We start from the raw sequence: 13,550 nt of genomic DNA, 5'->3' as shown, positions 1-13,550 counted from the left end.
GAATAAATATTAATTAATTCTCGGTTTGTTAGGAAACACGAAATTAGTTTTTTTTATATAATTTATTGTATTTCAATTTTTTAACCCAAATTTAGGTAGAAATAATAGTTTGAAATTTGATTTTACAAAAATTCAGATTTGTTTGCTCTCTACCATTTAAAAAATTGGCAAAGTAAATTTTTCATTAAATAGATGGGGAATTTCTAATAATAAAAATTGAATTATAAAATTATTTTACCCAATCAAATAATTCTGCTTTTTTTTCAAAGATATTTTTTTACTTCTTTCTACTAATTTTTATATCTGAATTCTATTAATAGAGAAAGCCGGAAGAAAAATGAATTATATTAAAAAACTGTTAATTTCAATTTCACCTGTGATGTATCTTTTAGATCTGATTGTGAGGTTAAAGAGTGTGAAAAGCTTCGTGCTTCACATCTCATTACTATTCGGGCATAAATAAAGTTCATGTCTATATAGAAAGTGTTGGTTTTGATGCACGACTTCATACCGCTTATGCTAATTCCTCTCGGTGCAGCAAATCGACGAGCGTAATCGCATCTTGAGAGCAATAATTATACAAGTATATTAAGTGTCCTGCACTCTCACATAACAAGAGGCGTGTGAGAAAATTCTAACTGGACAATTTCCCCCCTTTAAATTCAATCAATATCTAATTTTAATTTTTAATTTCACGCCTAAAAATATCGTGATCTTTTTGATGAACCGCTCTCTTTTTTTATATTGCGAAATTGTTTCATCTCCAAAAAAAAATTCGAGCCTGGCTCGTAATAGTAAATGAAAGTAATTGCATCAAGTTTTTTTTCTAGATTGGGATGAGCAGGAGCTTCTTATGTCATATTTTGTTGCGCAAATCCAATTAAGGTTTTGAGAACAGGGGCTTCTCTCTCCCAATATTATCAAGACGACGAAATAATATATCAAGTTTCTTCTCCAAATCCATTTTTGGTAATTTAATTATACGTTGATTGGATTAAAAATGGATGAAAACATAGGAAAGAATTATTAGATAATGGAATTAAAGCGGATTAAAATTGACTCTGTTGGGCAGTTGGTATAATTGAGAAAGAAAAACTTGAATAATTTTATAGGAAAAGCTTCATAAAGTTTCTTAAGGCAATCAGATTGTCTAATTAATTTAATTGCACTTTACTTGCTGATTTTGTTGCTTTGAAATAAAAAATATTTTAAAAATATTAATAATTGATTATTAAATAAAATAAAATGTTATTCAATTGTTTTTCATTTTCTCAGGCTGGCCAACTGCATTTTTTTTATACTTCTATAGATATAAATTCAGTTTCATATTAACTGATTCAAAAGGTTTATTCTATCTTTTATTCTGTCGATTGAATTGATCTTTTAATTCAAATTAAAAGGTATTGATTAAACCCTTGATTAAATTAATTAATTATTAAATAAAATAAAATGTTATTCAATTGTTTTTCATTTTCTCAGGTTGGCCAACTGCATTTTTTTTCAACTTCTATAGATATAAATTCAGTTTCATTAATTGACTGATTCAAAAGGTTTATTCTATCGATTGAATTGATCTTTTAATTCAAATTAAAAGGGATTGATCAAACCCTGCCGCTCTGCTGACCCGGGGTTGGTTTTATTCCAGCTCATTTGTCGTCGATTGTCCCTTTTCGACTCACATACACAAAATAGCAGTTATCTCGTGTTTTTGTCATGACAGTGATTCATTTGGTCCTTTTATCGAGGGTGCATTTTATCGCATACGTATAATTATATGCTGGGGTCGTTTTTCGCATTTCTCTATGTGTGTGAGGGTGCATAAATAAATGCACGTGCAGATACGCATCTGATGCGCCGCTGAATCATCCCTGCGCTCTCCATTGTGAGAATTCACACGCGTGCAATTGAATAAGACGCTCGCTGATTATTCTGCGCGATCCTGAGCGAAGATTGCATTATTTTCTTTTTCACGCGACACGCTGCGTGGTCACTTTTCGTTGTGTTCAGCGGCGACCGTGCTCGAATTTATCCTGTCGGTTGATAAAAAATAATAAAAATACACGGTTGAAAAAATTTTCATGCCTTTTTTAAATTTCTCACGTTTTTATTTTTATAAAAATTAAAGTAAATTTACTAAAATCATTATTTTCTTTTTGACGTTATTTTACTCTAGTTTCTTTTATAGTTCTTTATGACTGATCTATTGCACAATTTTTTTTTATTTCCCTCTTTCTCGTATTTAATCTTCCTTTTATTCGGCCAAAGCTGGTGCATCTGCCGCTTTTTTTTATTATTCCCCACCATAATTAATATCCCTCGTGGATCTCGCGTGGAATATAAAAATTTCCATTAAAAAATGCATCGGCACGAACTTATTTTTTTTTCTTCTCCATTATTTTATACATATTCGTTTCTTTTTTTTTAATACATCATCGGCCGTGAAGGAGAAAACGAAATTGATGGGTAGCCTTGGGTTGTTTTGTGTTATGATTGTCGGGGCTTCTGTGCATGAAATTGTGTTTCCAGAAGCACGCAAATCGAATAAAAGCGCGGCCATTCACGGCATAAGCAGCAACGATCATCATCTGTTGCGAAACGGAAAAATGGTTTTGAGTGAAAATTTATTAAACAGTGAGTCAAGGATTTCACCGTGGCCTGCAATGAAAAATTATTTAATAATAAAATTATCAGAAATTGCATTAATTTTTTATTTCTTCTTAAAAGTTCAAATATTCAATAAATTCATGTATAAAAACCAAAATTGTTAGATGGTATTGGATAATAATTTCAATCAAATGAAATAAAAATTAAATAAATAATAAAAATACCAGGAATTAAAAGAAAAAATTTGACAAAAATTCATTCAAATGTTTTTAAACTGCTATTTTGAATTTCCATCTCTTCATAATTTTTATTAATGTTTGAAAAGAAATGAAGAAAACAATTTAATTTTTATTATTTTATTTATGTTTCATTTTGTAATAATTTTTTTTTTAAATCACCAATGTTTCGAAAACGCATTAACCGTTTAATGTTTTCTTCCCTTTTGTGCTTCTGCTGCCGGTGCAGTAAAATAATGAAAAGATAATTAGGCCAGCACGCGGCTTCGATTGGTCGTGTTTGATAAGACAGCTTTGTTGGCTTCATCTCTATTTTTTTTCTTCATTCCGAAAGGCCATCCGTCGATTTTCTCCCAATACAACAGTTATAGAACTTTATATCATACAAACCATCTCATTACTGCGTCCATTAAATCATCTCATCAGAGAGGAGAAAGAAAGAGAGATATTTTTTGTCTGTTTAATTTAGACTCGTTCACGACTTCTGGCTTATCGATCGGGCAAAAAGAATTTATAAATAAATGTCTGCGGCGTGCAAAATCTCGCGATTCCGACGCTTTTTCGAACTTAGGCCACGAACTAAAGATAACCTTTTGCCTCGTGACTCTCGCAACATTTTGTGTTTTTCTTTCTCTCTCTCCATCATTACACTCGGATGATGGGAGAGAGACTGAAATTGGCGCACCATAGGAAAATAAATAACGGGAAACGGCGGAATTATATATTTCGTGCGCTGTTTGATTTATCTTTCTTATATAGACGCAGACTGTTTTATGTTTTATGCGACGACGTTTTGCACCAGATTGGCCAATTATTATTATTCGATCTCAAAAAAGTTGCCACGAGTGTAATTTTATTATATGCAGAAGAGAGAGAGATGATGATCTCGGAACTATTATAGAGGAGAAAACGGGATTGATTTTATAATATGGAACGTCTATCGGCTTAATTTTTGTATAGAAGAAGAATTTTTATTGCTTTTCTAAAGTTTAAATATGAAAATAAATTTTCATTTTGAGGTCAAAAGCAATAATAGAATATATTATTAATAAAAACTCTTCAAATTTTTATTGGAAACCCAGAAAAAAACTGATTTTGAAAAGAATTGAAGAAAATTAACGGAATTAAAAAATCCATAGGAAGCCATCTTTGTTTGGGGGGGGGGGGGGGGATTTAAACTCTAATTACTCCATCAATTTTAAGTGGAAAACTAATTTTATTATAGCAAAAGAATCAGTCTAGGTCTGACCTATGGAATGTGAGAATTTCTGATGAAAGTTGTTAGACTCTTTAATTTTCTAAATTTATTATTTACAACGTTTTATTTGCGGATTAAATTCCAAACCTTGAATAGGAATTTTTGCAATTTTATTCGGTGTATGAAAGAAAGAATTTCTACCTCCATAATACAATATTAGGCCGAGATTGATGGAAGCACTTTAAATTCTCCCGGAGATCTTTACCTGCTGTCAGAAAACGATTTCAATTGCAAATAAAAGCGGTCCCTCGCCGACCCGCAGACAAATATATAAAAAAAGGAATGCACCTCGCTCCAGGGCACGAAATGCGTTTTCCCAAACGAGACTGAATCTATTTTTACAGAAATGCACGCATGCATGAAAACCTTTCCTGGAAATTTGGCGCACAATTTTTTAATTGACTCTTTTGTTTTTTTATGTAATTCAATTCCCAAGGTCGGAACGGGAGAAAATTGACTTTTTCCCTTCTAATTAATGATGCAAAAACGATGCGGGACAGGCGGTCGGAATCTCTCTCGAAATGGAATATATAGTGTGTGGTCTCATCCTATTGTTTATTTATCCACGGACAATTTTCGTCTCTCGCGAGCCCGCAGGCTATTTTATATTTACTTTTCTCAACGAAGATTTATACATTCTGACGAATCCCGTTTTGAAGAACTTTTCAGTAAATTCACACTTAGGCGCGCGTCTCGTCGAAACCGAAACGTCTAATTTGACTAATTGGCGTGAGGCTGAAAGAAACGAGTAAAATGACAAGTCGCCGCTAATCGGGCTAAACACTGACCCATCCGAGAGAATTTCCCAAACTCCGGAGTCTAAATTAAATCTAATTTTTAAAAATATTCCACAATCCTCTCCTAATCGAATTAACTAACAAGTGTTTCTTTTTCTGTTTCAGAGGTGAGCCATTTGTATACTTTTTCGCATTGGTGAGTTTCCTATTTTTATTTTGGCCGCGATGATTAAATGCCGTTTAGCCGCGCCGCGTTTTTTTTTTTGCCTCCGGCGACTCGAGTGATATTTGTTTGTTGGAAAATGGGTCTTAATGTCTTCACTTTATTTTACTCCGGGTCCACACGCAACGCCGAAACCCGCATCTCTCCCACAAAAGCGGCGGCGACGACGCTACAGAAAATAAAAAAAAAGAGAGAAAGAAAAACAGAGTAACCACCTGTTTGATTACACTCGGGCCAGAGAGAAGGAATAACGAAAACCGGCGACGTCACGACTCTCGCTTGTTGATGATGATGACGCTTTTTATTTCAATTTCGGCGTTTTCAATTATTAAAGGACCTATCCCGTAATGATTTTAACTCTTGAATGAAAAAAAAAAAAATTAAAAAATTCCAGACTGAAATCAAAATCGCCATTAAAAACTTGAAACTCTCGAGGATTGCAATAAGGAGTCAAATTTTCCCGCCAAAAGAATTTGAATATTAATTTAAATGACCAATAAAGTCATTTGCAACCGGATTTTGATTTAAGTTATGAAATTTTGTGTTTTTCTCCTTCTTAAAAGTGTTTTTTTTTTTTAAGTTGGCGGCACTGATCGATTTTTCTGTGTATTATAAAAATTTGTAGGACAAGATTCGTACACGTTTTGAGAAGAATAAGCAAACACGGTCGGTTCTTTTATTATTATTAATAAAATTTTATATTTTTCTCCTCTCTGGGTTCGGTTCGAGACTCACGCTGCGTTTTTATATTCGAACCCTCATTTTTTTCTCCGCATCTCTCTTGAGAGACCTGCAGACCGAGGGTTGTTGTATAGAACCCGCTGCTGTCAGGAGGAAAATATGTTTGGTTTATAAAAGATCATTTCTGGGAGTTGATAATTTAGTGCTCACATGACCTGCCGGGGTAAACGAACCTGCCTTTATTCTTAACGAGCACAACCGCTCGCTCGCCGCGGCGCACGCAACAAATTTCTCCTTTTGTGAGTACCACATTCGTACAAATGCGTATGATAAATCAGAAACGACGACCCTTTCGGGTAATCGCATTATAATGAGAGAGGTGAGCGCATCTCCTTCTTTCTTGTGTCAATTCGAATACATCAAAGGGAATGAAACAAAATTATTTTCGAGATCAACAAGTTGGAACGCTCGAGGGAAATCATTTTCTGACACAAAAGTGTTTGTTTATCTCTCTAGTAATTGATTTCGAACTCATCTGACCTTTTAGAGTTTCAAAAAGAGGTTTTATAAAGAATTGAATTTATTCCAATTTGCTCAAAAAGGATAATCTGTAACATTAGTGGCTTTTCATTTTCCACATAAAAGTGAAAATAAATTTCGCCTTTAATTGTATGTCAACTTGATTGACATGATTTGGATTTGGAAAAATTGCATTAATTTAGTCCACGGAGAAAAAAGATAATAATTAGAATTTTCAAAATCCGCCGTGGTGGCGCTGATGTTTGCGAACGATAACAGAAAAGATGGACATTTTGCATTTTGTCCAACTTTTTCAAGCTGGGGTTAGGTCAATAGTTACTTTTGAAGCTCGGAAACAATTCAGGAGATCAAATATCATCTATATTTGGTTTGATTTTTGTTATTGTGTATTTAACAATAATTCTCACAAAAATATCTCAAAATTCCGATTAAAAAAATTGTGCAACTTTTGGCTGTGTGCGGCGAAAATAATTACATTCGGCTCGGTGCTGGTTCGTACATGAGAGCCGCGCGATAGATAATTTACGAGGAGGTTTGTTATTTTTATTTACAAGAATTTTCTCATTACAAAAAGCGAGATGGGAATAAGATGAAAAGGCTGCACACCAGAGCCTTTTTCTCTCTCTCTCGGCTACTCCGCCTCTTTTATTACAAAAGTCGTGCCCGCTGCTTTTTTCGTCCGACGCGCCTCCCATGTTATTTCTCTCTTTTTATTCCTTCGTGCACCTATTGTTTTATCAGCACAACACACACAACACGAAAAGGATACAAAAAAAAATGAGATGTTGAAGAAGGCAACAGACCGAAATAATAAATTCCATATTGATGAGCAAAAGAGGAGAAAAGAGAAAAAGGGTCCTGAGAATATACAAACCGGCCCGAACGCTATGAGATTTTATAATTACTAGGTGCCCAAAACTTTCGAGGAAAGCTGATTAAAAATCGGCCAGGGAGGAAAACTTGTATTAAATTTAGGGGCGGATTTTCTCACCAAAAGTACAAAACGGTGTGGGCGGGTATGGAATAAATTTGCTCTTTACATTTTTCCTTTCCCACGGAAAGTTTTGTAAAAAAAAATGCCTTCCGGATTATTTTGTCTTAAAATTCGAACAAATCCCCCAAAAAGAAGAAGAAGAATTGCCGCGCGGTTTCTTATATTTTTCATCACCTTGTAAAGGAATTTCCTCGAACTAGGTGGTCGTCGCCAAAAAGTAATTACACTGAAGCTTCTTCTTCAAACATAATCTCTCAAAGGCAAAGTGACCGCCGACTCCTCACAAGTTTCCTCAGATTTCGCCGCCTGGCGAGCGAATCGATTGGACACGCACGCATTTTTATTTCTCTGCGGCTTATTGACACTTTCTTTCTACATATGAAATATGGCTTCATGGTTTGGGGATGGATCGCGGAGAGGGGCTGAATTTTAACAAATATGCGCAACAAAACGAGAGAGACGGAAAAAAAGAAAGAAAAAGAGAGGCACCCTATTATTAACAGAAACGAAAACCCTGAATCACTTGTCAAAGGCGTGCTGTATTATATGGAATTGAGCCTGACCGTGCGAGCTAGCCAGGGCAGTGATAGAATTCAATGAGGGGAAATACAAAAATAATATATTGGGAATTTAGAAAAAAATTATATTCGGAAAATTTTAATAATTAAAGGGGAATTGGATGCAAATAGAAGTTTTTGCTTTTTTGGATAAATTTTAAGATTTGAAAATCGATTTCAATTTAATTTTCATTAAATATAGGAAAATTGCTTGAATCTATGAAGAATGAAGTAAAATTATTTGAAATTTCATATTTTTGGCATTGTTTTATCTTCTATGTTTTTATTGATTAAATTATTTTTCACAATTGTATTTTTAATAAAATTAAATCAAATTAAAACCGCCTTGTTAGTAATTGAATCTGTCGATCCTCCAGGGCAAAATCTCAGGGTGGACGATTAATTTCCATTCAAATCAGCCGGAAACCCAATCAAACTCAAAAATCCCCCGGAGCTGCTGCCACAGGTACTTATTAGAGTTGGAGTGAGTTTAAAAGGTGGTCATTTTTTTAACACTTCCCCTGGCTGCTTTATTATATAGCTGAGGCTGCTTTAGAAAACGCAGCAGCGTTGGGGGAGCAGAAGATTCCTTTTGTGTGAAGTGAGTGTACCTGAGCCAGGGCCGCGTCGGCATCGGGGGAGGGGAGGGGGGGCCAGGGAGCATGAAAGGTAAATTATGTGCCTGGCCCGCACGGTCGATCTCCAGCTGCCACGGCTGCGGCGGCGGCGGATTCTTCTTCTCCAACACACACACCTATTCCTTCGTCAAACAGCTGCACTTATTAGCAAAACCTCCAACAAGCTGCCACTGATCCAATAATTTCCACTGGATTTTCCCTCCTTCAATCAATCTTCTTTGTTGGCAAAAAGAATGGAGTCATTAGTGAATGGGGGAGAATTAGCGGCCCAAAGACCAAAGGCGGCAACAAAAGCTGCATCTTTTACATGGGAGGCGAAAGAGAGTCACTTGACGCAAAAATAACAAACACTTTTGTGAGCTGCAAACTCTCTTATAAATGGAATTTTTGATGTGAAGAGTCGTGCTTTTGTTGACTTTCAACCGTGACTCTGCACAAAAGAAAAAAAAATGAAAATAAAGCTCAAATATGAGTTAAATTTTATGAATTTTGATTCCAAAGTTAAGTATTTACCAGAAATTTTCTTCTAAGCAAAATAATAATAATAATATTTGTATCTATTTATGTTTATTTTTGTAACGAAATATTAAAAAAAAATTGCAATTGTTGGAAGAAACATTGATCCAAGATAAAAAAAACCCAACTAAATTCCACCTTGGAACTTCTTCCATCAGGAATTCGTTCAATTTGGACAAAATTCTATTGTTTGAACCCAACTTGGTGTAAATTCTTCACTTTATTTCACAATTTGATTTTAATTTTTTTTAATTTTATTGAGAAACACCAAAAATTCAGATTTTTTTTCATCTTGTCATGTTGCGTCAATTTTTTAGAGACTAATAAAAAATGGGTATTTTGATGAAATATTTTTTTAACTCTCCAAATAGTTTTTTATTTGGTGTTGAAATTCCTGTGGAATTTCAGGCAGTGAAAACAAATGAGTGTAATTTAAGGTGACGCAATTTCACTTCGGACAACTTTTCCTTAACTCCGCAGCACTCGCAGCGAGATGGTTTTACATTCATCAAAAAACAAATCGCCGTGACCCTTTTAAAACTCCGGCAGTTTGTTGTGCATGCTCGAGCATTACGCGTTTTATCAAAGTGTGTTTTTTTTTCTCTTTTCGGGGCTAAAAGCAGAGTGGATTCGTCAAGTCGATCGCTTGTTAAAAGGTCTCGTGTTACTTTCTTCGGCTGATAAATGACGAATAATTATATCAAACGCGCCGAGAGATTCCTCTCGTATATTTATCGCCGAGACAAGATTTCTGGCGCTTCCAAATTTTCCTCTTGTTTTTTCTTCTGCTTCTGCCGCGAAGAGAGAATAAAATAAACGCTCGGCCAGCACAAACACCGCAGAGAACCGGTTTTCTTGGTGTATAAAAAATTACACACACTGGATGAGCCGCGCGTCTTCAACTCGCTCGGCTGAGCTTCTTTTTCTCTTCTCTAATCCCGGTCGCAAGTGTTCTGTGAAAATCGTGGCCGGCATGTAGATTTCGCGCAAATAAGCTCTCCTTGAAGCCGGAATCTCAAAGTCAAATCGAATAAATAAAGAGCAGTTCACAGAGGATTAATTCAATAATTGTTTATTTGGAAATTATTTTAAAAAAAGTACCAAAGCTGTGGGAGAGAAAAAATTTAAAAGACCAACATAATTTCAGATATTTTTTTATTATAAAAAAATTTAAAAAATTCATAAACTTAATTTTTTAAATATTTTCATAGTTTTCTAATTTTTTTATGATTCAGTATTTTTAATGCAATTTTTTTGCATATATTTGGAGAATAAACTGTATTAAATATTAAAAATTTATTTTTCAACGGCGCTGAAACGCTCCTTTTTTGTATTATCAATTTTTTTTTATATTTTTCAGTTTTAAACTTTCAAATTTTGAGTCATTCTCGTTTGAAGTAAAATACTACAATGCTACGGCTCTGTTTAGAACCTCAAGGTCTGTCTCATCCGTGAGATCATGTGAAACTGCTCGGTTTCATAAAATATGTTAAAAGGAGAGTAACACAAGTCGGATGACTCACATTTATATGCACACACAAGAAATACAAGCGTGAAGTCCGAGAGTTTCTTGCTGGGAGCGTGAAATATAAATCATATCAAAAAGCTGCAAATGTCGCGCACAATGTGCCTCTTTGAACATCTCGTCGGTGTGAAAAAATATTTATACCAAAATATAAAATAAAGTAATTTTTATGGCGAGATCCTTTCATTCTTAAATTTGTAAAATTGCTGAAAATATCCCTTTAAGCAAATAATTTCATTGCATTTATTTAGAAATTTATGAAAATAAGTTTCCATATCAATTGAAAGGCAGATTAATTACGATGAATTTTTTAAATTTTATATCTTTAAATTTTTATGGAATAAAAATATTGTGCATTAAATTTTGCATTTTTTTTTTTAATTAATTTGAAAAAAAAAATACTTTTGTTCAATTTTTGGCTCTTTTATCATGCATAATTTTGTATGGTTTCCTTTTTTAATGAAATTTTACAAAAAGAACTTAAATGTAATGCAGTAGTTTTGTTTTAACGTTTTTCAACCACACTCCACTACATTTTAAGGAACTGTTGTGGGAATTTGAATAGCAAATGAGCTTCTCTTTCCGCTTCTTAATTTCATTCCGCATCTCGCGCGGTGTTAAAAACAAACACAATTAGGCCGCGCGCTCGTCGCCGTGTGTAAAAATGTTACGCCGGGGCTAGTTGAAATTCATAACAAAATAATAATTATATCCGAGCTATGCAATTCCTCCCTCTAATTGCAGGCAATTCGAGAACCGGGCAGGTGCGTGATTGTAATAATTACGAGCATGTAACCATAATTTGGACGCGGCGTCATTTTTTCTGTGATTGCCGCGGCCGCGTGTGTTATTATCGTCATCAACTCAATTATATATACGTGCGCGGTGGTTCTTCTCATCAGCAGGAAAAGAGCTGGAAAAAAACAACAGAAGAATACAGAGAGTGTCATTGTGTTGTGGCCCTTTTGAATTTTGAATTGCAAATTCGGACAATGAAAAAAGGAGAACATCGAAGAGCAAATTAAAATTCCCACCGGCTAATTAAATTGTACGGAGTTGCACCTTTTGAATGAATTAAAATTGTTAATAAACTGAAAGTATGTTTAAGACTTCAACATAAGTAAATACAAAATTGTTTGAGAAATATAATTTGATTTTATTTAAATTTTAATCTAAGAATTAATCTTATATGATTATTAATTTATTCTCCAAATAATTAATACTAGAAGATTTAATGGAACAATTTTCTTAATCTGAAAAAGAAAACGAACGATTTCGAACATATCATTTTGCAATAATTTTTTGTTCTTAATATTCAATTTGTTTCTAATTTGAAATTTCAGATTTACTTATTTATTAAAAACGCATTTTTTGTCATACTTATTATTTTTTTTATTAAAGATGTCATTTTATTTTAATAAGGATTTAATCATATAAAAAACTTGAAAATTCAGTTTGATTATTCACTACCCTTAAATTTACTATAATTTCTCCCTCTCCCTTTCCAAATCCATAACAGATCGATCAAATTGCTCACAAGCGATCAGTTTAATTTCTCAGTTTTATCTAAATCGACACATCAAAATTGTGAACTGCTCCTCTCTATCCTCTCTCATAAAATTCGCCGCCCAGGAGAGAATATTATTTTTTTTTCTCTGGCTCAGAATGAAAAAGGTCCAATTTTCGAGCATCTGGCGGGCACGAATTTTCTTATTGAAAGGAATAAGGAGGCTCTCGCGCACAAAGGAATTATCAGCTTACACACAGTGGTTTTATCCGATTTGTTGGATTCCTGAGTGGCTTGTCGCCATTCTGCTCTCACAGGGGGTTGGAAGCTTGTATACTTTTGTGCGTACCCCTGATGCAAACGTAAAAAAGTAAGGCATATATTCTTCTTTTATTGTGTCACCAGAGCGCACCTTTTCATTGCAAGATGGAAAAACGTGTCCCCCCAAGAGAGCAGATGCGCGTTTCTTCTTTTGACGCTGAGAGCGCAGGAGGGAAGAAAATTCACGAATAAACAGCCATTAATTCTAATTAAATTCGTGTGTGTCGCACACTTTTTGCTCAAGGGCGTGTTTTTGGTAAACATCTTCAGGGAAAGAGTAAATAGAGGGTTGTGGTAAAAATTGTTAACGGAAAAGGTCATAAATCAATTGATTTAAGTGGATAATTAATCAGTTTAAGCTTCAATTTTTTTTAAATCAAAAGTTTGGAATTCCTTTATAAATTCAATTTGTAATTTATCATTTTTCCCTTTTAATTTTACAAATTTCACATTATGAGGAAATTAAATTTTTTTAATTTTCAAATGAATTGCCTGGTTGTTTGCAATCGCCACGTTTTCTCGCAGGGCAAAAACACACACCTGTTTGGAAATAATTCGAGACGCGTGTATTTTGGCCAAAAATAAATGCCGTTTGCGCACATCTGCCAGTTCAAAAGTCGTGCTCACGACTTTTCTCCCGATAAGACAATATTTTTGTCTCGAAGCGAAAATTGGGCACGCAGCAAACAACGCACGCACGCGACACCGATTTTTTTAAATATAAAAAATAAAATTTTTTATTTATATCAAATCGCATTTTTCCACCTCTTGGCACCTGTGGTTTTTTGTGTCAGCGCGATTAATTACATTTGGACGAATTGGCCTCGGACAGATAAAAAAAAAACAGGTGAGACTGTTATAGAGAGAAATTTATTTCTCTCTGTTTGGTGCACGCGATGGATTCTCGTAAAACGATTAGTCCGCAAATGGCCAAATATTTATTTCGAATAACTGTTCCGCGGATTATTTCTCACCGGTTTACGCAGTCAACCAGACAAAATCGGGAATTTTTGATGTAATTAATTTCTTATTCAAATAAACGACGTCGAGGAATTCCAGTTTCGGAAATTTTTATATTCTCTCTCGGTGTGTGTGAAAATCGCGAGTCGTAAATTGCGCCAAAGTGTCGTTTGCCGCGCGCGTATTTTTTTTACTTATTTTTAACGAGCCGCAGGAATTTTACCTTGAAATTTATTTTCATCCGCGCTCCGGC

The 13,550-nt window shown here is 34.4% G+C and overlaps 1 protein-coding gene across 3 annotated transcripts in view; it reads left to right on the top strand.

The window, feature by feature from the left end:
* The window catches only part of LOC132204765 (uncharacterized), a 95,464-nt gene that overhangs the window by 51,256 nt on the left and 30,658 nt on the right, over window positions 1-13,550 (top strand). The window contains exon 3 of one of the 3 annotated variants that reach the window (XM_059633518.1): window positions 5,001-5,031. The exons of the other annotated variants lie outside the window; for them this stretch is intronic. The gene's annotated coding sequence lies outside the window, so the exon portion shown is untranslated. The remainder of the gene's footprint in view (window positions 1-5,000; window positions 5,032-13,550) is intronic. 3 annotated transcript variants of the gene reach the window in all.

The sequence above is a fragment of the Neocloeon triangulifer genome, unplaced genomic scaffold (assembly GCF_031216515.1).
Source record: "Neocloeon triangulifer isolate White Clay Creek 2 clone unplaced genomic scaffold, ASM3121651v1 ptg000022l, whole genome shotgun sequence".
Taxonomy (NCBI): domain Eukaryota; kingdom Metazoa; phylum Arthropoda; class Insecta; order Ephemeroptera; family Baetidae; genus Neocloeon; species Neocloeon triangulifer.
The sequence above is the reverse complement of the archived record's forward strand: the minus strand, read 5'-3'. Positions and strand labels throughout refer to the sequence as shown.